The following is an 11,917-nucleotide window of genomic DNA, read 5'->3' as shown; positions in this document are numbered from 1 at the left end:
GTAGGTACTCTTGGGAGAAAGTTATTAGGGGTAAGGACTCTTCAATGGAGCAACTTGCTGGACTTATGACCCATGCTTGGGTATGACTTTTGTTGATGCCCCATTGCCTTTGAGCAAGCTATGATTCTATGAGTAATCCTTCACCCACTGCTTTCAGACACAACCCTAGCAAACTAATCCATCACTTTGCCACACTAGACCCACAGAAACTATTTCTTTCCCTTTTCTTCTCCTTTCTTCCCTGCCTCTCCCCCTTTTCTTTCCTTCCTTATTTTTTCTTCCTTCCCTCTTTCTTTTGTCTATTTTTGCTGGTGCTCATTCTGTTGTAAACTGAGATCAAGCACACAGACCATCTAAGTCCTAAGTAGAGAAGGCTACAAGCAGGTATGGAATAGCACCTAAGCTCTAACTGCCTTGGGTCCAGGGCAGCCTGACTCCATGCCACATATTCACCTAGTCCATTTCTAATATTGTCACTTAGCCTGCCATGTCTTCCCTGATTTCCTGCTCTCTGGCACACAGCATAGGTCACATATTAACTAGGTCTCCTTCATTCAGTACAGTGTCTTTCCCTGGACCCTTCAAGAGTAGACACATCACTTTGTCTAGCTTCTTATTGTAGACCCTTCATTGCTTATATACTAATTAATTGCTGCTGTACTGATAAATCTCTTACTGATAGACAATTCAACTCAGTGTCCTCTCAAACTGCCCTTTGATCTTTCCCTTCTCAAAGCCTAACAAAGAGACACTTCTTTACATCTCCCCAAGCAAAGCAACAGGACAAACTCCTGTACTGGTTTGAACATCTCAATAATATTATCTCAGAAATGTCTGCCAGTGTTGTGTAATTTACAATTCCACCTTTTTTCTTTTAATTTTTTGTAGCTATCGTGAACGAAACTTTTTAATTCAGATTTAATTTGAGTGTGCGAGGTTAGTTCTTTTCTTGCTACTGAGTGTTTGTTAATTTTAATTGAGATTTAATTGCTTATTCTAAACTCTAGTAATTTTGGTCTGTCATATTGTGCCTTTTGTTTTCCCAGGACTTGCTTTGCCCTAATACTTCTTCCTTAACAGTGATGTGACCTTCAGTCTCCTGCTCTAATCTAGTCCTACCGAGCTGTCACTAAGGTAAGTGGGGACGAGCCTACTTCTTTCTCTGCCTGGAGATTTTGTCTGTGGCTTCTCATCTTGCCTCAATTTTTACTTCCTCTGGGGCTCAGTCTTTTTTAGAGAGTTTATACGTTGGATTTTACCTAGCATCTGATAAGGACTCACAATGATTAAAGAACAGCCCATTGTGCCATTCTGTTTCCCCTTTGACACCTAAAATCTAGTAATTGTAACATTAATTGCCACCCAGTAATAAGAATCACAAGAATAATAGGTTTAGCATTGTAGAAACTCCTGGCACAAGTTTTGAGCATTCTATCCAGAATCATATTTACATTTGATGCCCCTAGTGATGATGTACATGTGGGTTAAAAACACTAAATAGGCCTTGAAGGTGTTGTTTCCAAATATGTTTCCTTGCCTGGAGACTGATACCAGAGAAAATCTGGATGCAGATCCCTGAAGTTAAAATAAATCTCAGAAAAATATCAACAAATCCAAAGTTCTCCTGGCTGACTAAGGATGCTTTCCTCAGTTCTAATCATCTCCTGTCAGACTGAGAACTACGTGAACCCACTTCATTTAACCACTTGACTAATTATCACTTGACTAATTTTTGAAAATATCTTATACTTGATGTGACAGGACAGCAATCTGAATCTACTGTATTTATAGACTAGCGGAGTAATGAAAATTAATCTTGGGGCTGGAGGGATGAATCAGGGAGTAAAGAGACCTGTCATGCAAGCATGAGGCTGTGAATCTGGTTTCTCATCACCCACGTAAAAGCCAGACATTTCACTGAACACCTGTCATCCTACCTCCTAAAAGATGGAGAGAGGAAAGAAAGATGCTCAGACTCACTAGCCAGCCAGTTTAACTAATGCATGAGCACCAGATTTAGTGAGAAACCCTGTCACAGAAAACCAGGTGGAAACAATAAAGGAAGATGCTTTACTTCAACCTCTAGCCTCCACATGAGTCTATATACCAGTGAATGTACCCATACATACAAATACACGTGTGCACACGCGCACACACACACACATAAATGTATGCATGTGCACACATGCCCAACATACCTGCAAATAAGTAAAATTTAAAGTTAATCTAGTTGCTTTGTTTGGCCTTATCTTAGGGTTTGGATACTTTTGATTTTATGGGCTTTTGCTTCTTCTTTTGATATTGCTGTAATCGATTCTTAATTTTGTAGTTTCGCTGTAGGACAAGAAATGAGGCAGTGAGATGTTCAGAAGAAAGTCACTCTCTTCCTCCTTGGCCAACATGCTTGATTCTGAGGTTGGAACTGCCCCAGTTTACTTCCTCGGGTTTCCATGATTTCTCCCAGCCAGCCATCTGAGCCAAGTGGCGACATGTCCAGTAGATTACCCTCATGGCTTTAAAAAAGTGACACTCATTAGGAACCTAGTTTTTTTTTTTTTTTTTTTTTTGGTTAAAAGTTAATGGCCGATCTTTTCTACTTGTGTTTTCTGCTCCATCTTTCCGAACCCAGCTGTATTCACAGTGACCAATAATTATACCAGCAGATGGTTTGCACATTCAAAAAAACCGTGTTCTAATTAAATAAACTGAGAAGTACGACAATATTGACAAAGAAATTTACTGTGTGACAGCTGATGGTGGGAAGACTGATGAAGATTTAACCTTCCAGGGAGAGGTTAGGAGTAGTTTCTCCCTAAACACAGTATGATATTTTTACATGAGTTTTGTTGTTGTTGTTGATAATGGTGACGGTGGTTGTAGTAGTGGTGTTGGTGGTGGCATTTACTTAGGTTTGATATTTGAAACAATATTGTATTTAATTCTTTATAATAATGCTTATATGTTAATATTATAATTACATAATTTTCCACTTCTATTCACCCCACCGACCCTTCTTCTGTGCCCCCTCCTTGCTTTCATTTCATCATTTTGAATATAACTAGCCCCTTTCTAACAGTCTTTGAGATTTGTCTTTATTATTATTATTTTTCTTTCTATTCTGAGTTTAGTTGCCCAGCTGGGCTTTGGAGTGGGGTCTAGACTGACATGTGATTTCTCTAATATGGGCCACATGACTAAAACCAAACTGACTCTTGTTTCTCCAGCAGCTGTCAAATGCAGGTACTGATACTGATGTGATTTTATGTCCATCCTTCTCACTCCCACCGATGCTGGGATTTTTGTGTGGCTGAAGCTTATTTATGTAGGTCTCATGCATGCTGTCCCAATCCCCAGATCACCCTGAGTTTATATGTGCAGCTTTACTGTTGTGTGTGAAAAATGGTGTCCATAAGATAATCAACCACTCCTTGCTCTTAAAAGACTTTTCCACCCTTTCTTTGAACATCTCTGGGTCCTGATGATCAATAGGTACTATATATAACCTATTTATAGCTGAACACTCCAGTTTCTTATTCTCTGCATGATGGCCAGTCACGGGTGTTTGCGTTAATTACCATCTATTTGCAAGGATACATTTCTCTGATGAAGGTTAAGAGATGCTCTGATCTATAGGTAAAACAATATTAAGAGAAATTTTAATTCTATGATCATGAAGAAGAATCAAAGTATTGATTTCCTCCTTTGGCCTATGATCTTTCTAGCCACAGGTTCTTGGTTCGTTTGTGTCAGGCTTCCATCTCCTAGAGTGAGATTTAGTGTGTCAGAAAGTAGCTAACTTACTCCCATGATATGTATGCCACTGTTGCTTTAGTGGGCATGTTTTTTCAGGTGTCTTAGGGTTACTATTGCTGTGATAGAGCACCACGACCACAGCAAGTTAGAGAGGAAGAGTTGATTTGGTTTATACTTCTGCATCATAGATCAACATTGAAGGAGATCAGAGCAGAAACTCAGAAAGGGGAGGAATCAAGGGCAGGAACTGATATAAAGGCCATGGGTAGGTGATGCTCACTGCCTTGCTTCCTCTGGCTTGCCAAGCCTGCTTTCTTATAGAACCCAGAACAACCATCCCAGGAGCGGCACCACCCACAGTAATCTAAATCCTCCTACATCAATCCCTAATTAGGAAAATGCCATATAGACTTTTCTATAGCCAGCTCTCATAGAAACGTTTCTCCCTATTAAGGCTCCCCTTTCTCATTTCCCATTGATAGTCTTTATCAAGCTAACATAAATATAGGCAGCACATGAGGCCAGTTAATATTGTAGCATTCTGGGTTCTCAGGTGGATGAGATTCGAGGGTTACATTTTTTCTCTCTCTGGCACCAGCACAACATTTTTTAGCACCATTAAAGCTACCCTAAAAAATGACATTCCCAGGTGATTACCAGTTTGATTTTTCCATGTTTTGGGACTAGTATGGTTTCTTCCACAACAGGTCATGGCAACAAGTTCTGGAAGGTAGCCAAGTATACTGTCAGTAACTAGTAATGCTTGTGGGTCTACGTGAAAGAAAGAAAGAAAGAAAGAAAGAAAGAAAGAAAGAAAGAAAGAAAGAAAGAAGAAAGAATCCATTCCTGATAGAATATATTTTATTTGCCAGCATTAAATATGTCAATTTTCTGCCCTACACATGTTCCAAGCCTCTTCCAGATACCAGATACAGGACTTACAATGTTTCCCTGAAGACTGAATCTGACTTTTTCCAATTCTCTTCTGAACTCTAGGCCATATATGTTTATAACTTTGGATTGTATATTAGTCAGAGATTTTTAGTGGTTTAGAATCTGTATAATCCTAGATTGGCTTCCATATTATATTCTTATTAGTTCAACATGGCTATCTGCACATGGAGACACTGAGAACTAGTAGCTCTCCAGTCCATGAGGGTGTAGCCTCAGTCACCCTAGAAAGAAGGATGGATGGGCAAAAGCATTTGATGTGCAAAATCTGACTACCTGTGGAGCTCTTTTTTAAAAATTTATTTATTATATATAAGTGCACTGTAGCTGTTCAGACACACCAGAAGAGGGCAGTGGATCCCATTACAGATAGTTGTAAGCCATTATGTGGTTGCTGAAATTTGAACTCAGGACCTCTGAAAGAACAGTCAGTGCTCTTAACCACTGAGCCATCTGTCCAACCCAAAGATTTATTTATTTATTTATTTATTTATTTATTTATTTATTTATTTATTTATTTATTTGTTTGTTTAATGTGAGTACACTGTCACTGTCTCCAGACACACCAGAGGAGAGCATAGGAATCCCAGTATAGATGGTTGTGAGCCACCATGTTGTTGCTTGAAATTGAACTCAGGACCTCTGGAAGAGGAGCCAGTGCTCTTAACTGCTGAGCCACCTCTCCAGTCCCCTGACCCCCGTGAAGCTCTTGAATCTATAGTAGAAGGCAAAAACCAAATTCTTCTCACCTACATGTTCCACAATATGCATGAGTACACTTAACGCACAACACATGCACACGTATATACATATAATAAAGATGATACTGGAAAATTCTTTTAAAAGTATATTGCCAATTCCATGCTGAAGGCGAAGCAAACTCACAGACGGTTCCAAGATTCTAGTCCAGGTTGGAAAGCTGAAGAAACTGGGCCTTGGTATCCAGGAAGGACAGCAGTTCAATAGCACCAACACAGTAGATGGATACCCCACCTGCAAACTGTACTCTGTGCTCACTTGTAAAATTACCAGCCATACCTGGAGAAAGTCTTTTTAAAGTTAATTTATTATATTTAAAAATTTTTTACACTCCAGATTTTATTGCCCTCCTGGTCCACCCTCTGACTGTTCCACACCCCATACATCCTTCTCTGCCCCCGGTTCCTCCACAAGGATTTCCCCACCCCACCCACCCAGTCAGACCTCTAAACTTCCTGGGGTCTCCAGTCTCTTGAGGGTTAGGTGCATCTCCTCTGACTAAACCACAACCCAGCGGTCCTCTGCTGTATATGTGTTGGGGGACTCATATCAGATGGTGTTTGATGACTGGGTGGTGATTCAGTGTCTGAGAGATCTCAGGGGTCCAGGTTGATTAAGACTGCTGGTCCTCTTACAGGGTCGCACTCCTCCTCAGCTTCCTTCAGCTTTTCCCTAATTCAACCACAGGTGTCAGCAGCTTCTGTTGGTTGGTTGAGTCCTTTATGATCAATTAACTTTCCACGGAATGCCCTTACAGGCCCAGCCAAAGACAAGTCTCTTAGTCAATGCAATCAGTTAACAATCAACATTAACCAAAGCAAGAATCCAGTCATTAGAGTTTACAAATCCTTTCTTTGTGTTTCATACATGTTCATTTCATCTCACTAACTAGATTACTTGCTCATTGAAATCATGGAATTTTTTTCATATTAACTTTGTACTGCCAAAAATGCACACTGTGCAAAGGATGGGGTGATTTTATTGAATTAAATGATGTTTACATAGCTCATTTCTCTTGGGTGTTTACTTTCTGGGCCTTGAACTGTGTTTTTGTTTTGTTTTGTTTTTATCTTTTAGTCCAGACCAGAAATTTATGATATATGATTTGATACTTGCTTGTTTGTGTTTCTGCTTTATGGTTTCATGTAATTTTAGATACCTTATCTTTCTTGCTGCTACTTCAGCTGTGACCTGTCTCATTTCCCACAACTTGAAGTAGTGTTACAGCACTGATATGACTTAGATTGGATATCCTAGGTGTCTAACAAAAGCACCTACCCATAATATATTTTTAATCAAGTTTAAAACATGCTATAATCCCAAAGTATACCATGTGAGTTAAGTGCATCTGTGAAAGTACAGCACTGTATCTTGTGGAAGAATTGTGAAAATAAAAATAATGTAGCTAAATTTAAGCCTCACTAGAAAATGTTAGATATATGGACATTTATAATTGGTGACATGTCCTTCATCTTTCATCCTATAGTTTACCGTAAACAAACAGGTGTTGCTAAGGGCATTTCATTTTATTTAGGCATTTGGATCAGTTGCTTTTTTATTCTTGTGATAAAATAACACAATCTAAACACACAGGAGAAGGAGGTTTTTACTGCTAAGGTTTTAGGTTGGGGGGGAATAGAATTCACTGTGGTGAGGAAGGCTTGACAAAAGTCAATGGAGAGATGCTAATAAAAGCAGGAAGCTGTCTGCTGATCCCATTTTCACCCATCTATCCATCCATCACAAACAGGAAGTAGAAAGAAAACAGGAAGTGGGGCATGGCTATACAGCCACAAAACTCAACCTTGGTAATATACTTCCTGTTAAAGCTTCCATAACATCCTTAAACAGTACCATCCACTAGGGAACAAATATTCAAATATGAGAGGCTACGGGGAGATATTTCTCACTCAAATCCCCATGTTGTTTTTAATAGGAATTACCTCTTCTGTGCATTTCTCTTTCTTTACAGACCACACTCTACTGGGCATGCTGTAGTTCTTCCTTTCCTTTGATGATGTTCTGTTTGTCAAGGTAAATATGTATTTTTTTAAATCTTAAAAGTTACATGACTTAAATGTTAAGAATTAAAATGTAATGCTTATGGGTGAGGTCCAGGAGTTTCCCCATAACCCACACAAACACCAACCCTAGTTAGACAGGACTCTTTTATTGAACTCATACCCTGATACTGATCCTTCAAGACCAAAGCTCAAAATTTGGGAGCTGAGCTATGACACTTGAACAACTTTCTCTGTCAGCTTATGAAGACTAAAACCACAAGAAAATACCATGAGCTCATATGCAGGAAGTGATAGCTGGTGGTCAGCTCTGACTCAAGCCATTTTAGATGTAAGGGTTCACACTGACATTTAGTTTGTGAAATGCTTCATGAAATTTATTAACATTAACCAACTTCGTATATACTACAATAGGATATGCAATTAGCATGACCCTGCTCTGAGTCAATTTATTTTTCTGTGTCAGTGCCTGGCAGGTATGTTTCAGCAACAATAGGAAATAGCTGGTAGGCAGGGAACAAAATGGTTACAGCTATGTCGGGGTTGTGGGGCAGACTTCAACACTTATACTAAAAGATAATTCATTTCTCTTCCATCCTATTCATTTGTGAATACCTTGACAATATCACACGTATTTATAATAAATATTGAGAATATCTCTCACCTGTAACCATATCCCATTGTTTCCCTTCTTCCTCTGAAATTCTTCTTCATTTTGCTGTCTTTTGGGTGTGACACAGATTAATGATGGTTGCTTCCAAATTTACCCTACTTTTTCCTAAATTTCTAAGGAAAACAGTTTCAAAAGTCTCCCTTCCTTCTCCCTTTCTCCTACTTCCCCCCCTCTCTTTTCTTTCTACTGTTATTTTACTGAAGAATAGTATGTAAAAGCAAATTCTGCATGCTAGGTTCTCCCATTCCAAGATGGAGATGCCTAAGTGAGCTGGCAGGCTCAATTTAAAACACATATGGGGAATTCCAGGGAGTGGAGGTGACCTCTATCATTGGCTCTATCTCTTGAGACATTCCAGAAGCATTGCTGGAGAAGTCTGGAAACTTTTGCTGACCCATTGTCCTTGCCTCAGGCCAGGTGGAGGAGGCAGTTTCTGAGGCCTGGACTTGGCTAGTTCTTGGAAACTAGAGATTTAGGCCTAGTCTCCTGAATTGCCAATTTGAAGCCTGTCATGGAATCAGCCTGTCTCATCGCCTTCTTCTTTCCATATGGTTCCATTCATATTTGCATGCAAAGTGATATGATTTGATGTGGTGTTTATATGCTTGGATGTGAGAGAAAGTAATCCACTGTGGGTGGAACTGTAAATCAATACAGCCCCTGTGGAAATCACTGATAGAGATATGTATGTGACAGTCCACATATGAGAAAAAGTTCAATATTTGTCTTTCTGGGTTTGGATTATTTTCATAACATGGTAAGCTCTAATTCCATTCATTTTCTTCCAAGAAATAATTTCATTTTTTTCTTTTCCTTTCCTTTTTTCTACTTTCTGTTTCAGATGATACTTTTTTATTGGTTATTTTATTTATTTACATATAAAATCCCCTTTCCTGGGGATACCACTGTTTCCCCTCTGCAAACCCTCTATCCCATCACCCCTCCCTTCCACTTCTATGAGGGTGCTCTCTCACCCACCCACCTACCTCCCCCTCACCGTTTTACCATTTCCCTACATTGGGACAACAAGCCTTTACAAGATCAAGGGCCTCCCCAGCCATTGATGCAAGATTAGGCCATCCTCTGCTACATATAAGTCTGGAGCTATGTGTCCCTCCATTTGTATTCTTTGGTTGGTTGTTAGTCACTGGGAGCTCTGGGGGAAGGGGGGTTCTGACTGGTTGATATTGTTGTTCTTCTTATGGGGTTACAAACCCCTTAGCTCCTTCAGTCCTTCCCCTAATTATTCCATTGGAGTCCCCATGCTCAGTCTGATGGTTGGTTGCAAACATCTCTATTTGTACTGATGAGGCTCTCAGGAGAAAGCTATATCAGACTCCTGTCAACAAGTACTTCTTGGCATTTGCAATAATGTCTGGTTTTGTGGCTGCATATGGGATGAATCCCCAGATGGGGAAATCTCTGGATGGACTTTCTTTCAGTCTCTAATCCAATCTTTGTCATTTTCTTAATGGCTAAGATTTCACTGTATACAGAAATCATGTTATTTATCTATTCATCTATTGATGTATATGTTAAGTTTCAAACCTAGAACAAATGGCTAGGTGTCTATTTAACATAATAAAGCAGACATGGCCTCCAGAGGTTGGGTACCCTTTCTCAGAGCCTCTTTCCTATTTAGTCTCCATATTTTGGTTACCTGCCCCTTTGGTACCTATGGCTTCCTGGCTACTGTACCTGATTCTCTACTCTCTTACTTCCCTTCTCTCTTTGTCTCTCCAAATGACCAGCTCAGGCTGGTCAGGGCCACTCTAGGTTCTCTTAGATATCCCTACTATACTTTACAAAATATTTAGTTGAATAGTTTGAAGAGAATTAATACACATTTCCAAGGACAGAATGATCACAGCTTCAGGCCACCAAATTCCTAGACCTTTGTGTAAACAATAGCTTTACTGGGTGGGGAGGATTTAAACATTTGCATAAATTTAGGAGAAATAAAAAGATTTTCATTCCTGTAAAAAAACACAAGTTTCTTAGTATTTGATTGAGCAGATTCATATTTAATATTTCTTCAAATAAGACTAACAACGTTAACAGGAAAGCTCAGCTGCCTGAGTAGCCCTTTGTCTCTCTCACCATATGAAATTTGGGTGTTTTTTTTCTTTTCTTGATGCTATTTTTATTGTGTTGGAAACCACTCTCAAACTTCTCTATTTACTCTAAAAAAATTATGTCTAGATTTGTTTACTTAACATAGTGGGTTGGATGAGATGTCCTTTTAGTCTCCTGTAGTGGAAGATTTAATCCCCTATTGATGGTGTTTCAGGTTGAAAAACCTTATACATTCTCAACTCTCTCCTCTTTTATGCTTGTGATTCAAGATGTGAGCTCTCAGCATCCAGTTCCATATAACCAGCGACAATATTGCTTGCTGCTCTGCTCCCCTACCATGACCTACTCTCATTGCCTTCTAGCAGTTTGAATCATGGTCCAACAGAGGAATGGGCACTGGGATCTCACCCAGCATCCTCCTGGCCTGGTCTCTTGTTTGAGCTTCAGCACAGTGCAAGATGGCTGGCAGTAAGACTGGAAAGGACTCCAGAAGGGCCAAGGCAAAGGCAAGTTCTTGTTCACAGCGAGTTCCGTGTGGGCCATATTCATGGACATCTGAAATCTAGGACAACCAGCCACAGATGTGTAGGTGGGAGGGACCGCTGCTGTGCACAGCACAGCCATTTTGAAGTACCTCACCCCAGAGTTACTTGAGTTGGAAGGAAATGCATCAAAGGACTTGAAGGTAAAGCATATTACCTCTTATCACTTGAAAATTGCTATAGCAGAGATGAAGAATTGGATTCTGTGATCAAGGCTACCATTGCTGGTGGTGGTGTCATTGCACACATCCACAAATCGCTGAATGGAAAGACAACAGAAGACTGTCTAAGGATGCCTGGATTCCTTATTATCTCAGGACTCTAAATATTCTTAACAGCTGTTCAGTGTTGGTGATTCCAGTGGACTGCATCTCTGTGAAAACCACAATTTTTCCTTTTTGTAATTCTTTTTGAGCAAGCTGGGGGATTAATTAGATTTCCAACCAACAAAATTCCTGCATTCAAGACTTAACCATATTTAAGTGTTACTGTGGCTTCAAAAAAGCTATTGATTCTGAAGTAGTGATTTTTGGTTGAGTTGACTGTTTTCTTTAAAAAACGGTTTGGATTCTAATTGTGTATCCTTGAATATCTGGATATCTGGTTACCATGGACTTTCTTTTTCAATTTGAATAGGAGTAATAAAGAAAAAAAGGAGGAGAAGAAGAAGAAAAAGAAAAAGAAGGAGGAGGAGGAGGAGGAGGAGGAGGAGGAGGAGGAGGAGGAGGAGGAGGAGAAGGAGAAGGAGAAGGAGAAGGAGAAGGAGAAGGAGGAGAAGAAAAAAAACCCACAAAGTCATTGATGGACCCAGCTTGTCAATGGGAATATTCACCTGAGGTGATCAAAGTATCCTTGCCTTTCCCATAAGAAATAAAATTGCCAGCACTCTAAGATCTTTCCCTTATGCTTGTTCACTTTCTCCGGATGGAGCTCTATATTCCTGCTTGGGAGCACCACAGGAGACAAGAAGGGGAGGGATTGGAGCAGATTCTTTGCTGTAGACATTGGTTGTCATTCTGATGGGGTCTGAGCATCGAATGCTGTTACTTCTGAAACTATACCTAAACTCTGCCTTTACTGTTTGTTAACTTAAGATTCTTGAAAACAAAGTTTCCTGCTTTAAGGACACCAGCAATCATGCT

General features: G+C 39.8%; 1 pseudogene across 1 annotated transcript; it reads left to right on the top strand.

The window, feature by feature from the left end:
- The first annotated feature begins 10,691 nt into the window (after positions 1–10,691).
- On the top strand, positions 10,692–11,100 carry LOC308429914 (histone H2A.V-like; annotated as a pseudogene). The gene is made up of 2 exons: positions 10,692–10,767; positions 10,878–11,100. The product of its transcript is annotated as a histone H2A.V-like (transcript).
- Positions 11,101–11,917: the final 817 nt, after the last annotated feature.

The sequence above is a fragment of the Micromys minutus genome, assembly GCF_963924665.1.
Source record: "Micromys minutus genome assembly, chromosome: 14".
Taxonomy (NCBI): Eukaryota; Metazoa; Chordata; class Mammalia; order Rodentia; family Muridae; genus Micromys; species Micromys minutus.
The sequence above is the reverse complement of the archived record's forward strand: the minus strand, read 5'-3'. Positions and strand labels throughout refer to the sequence as shown.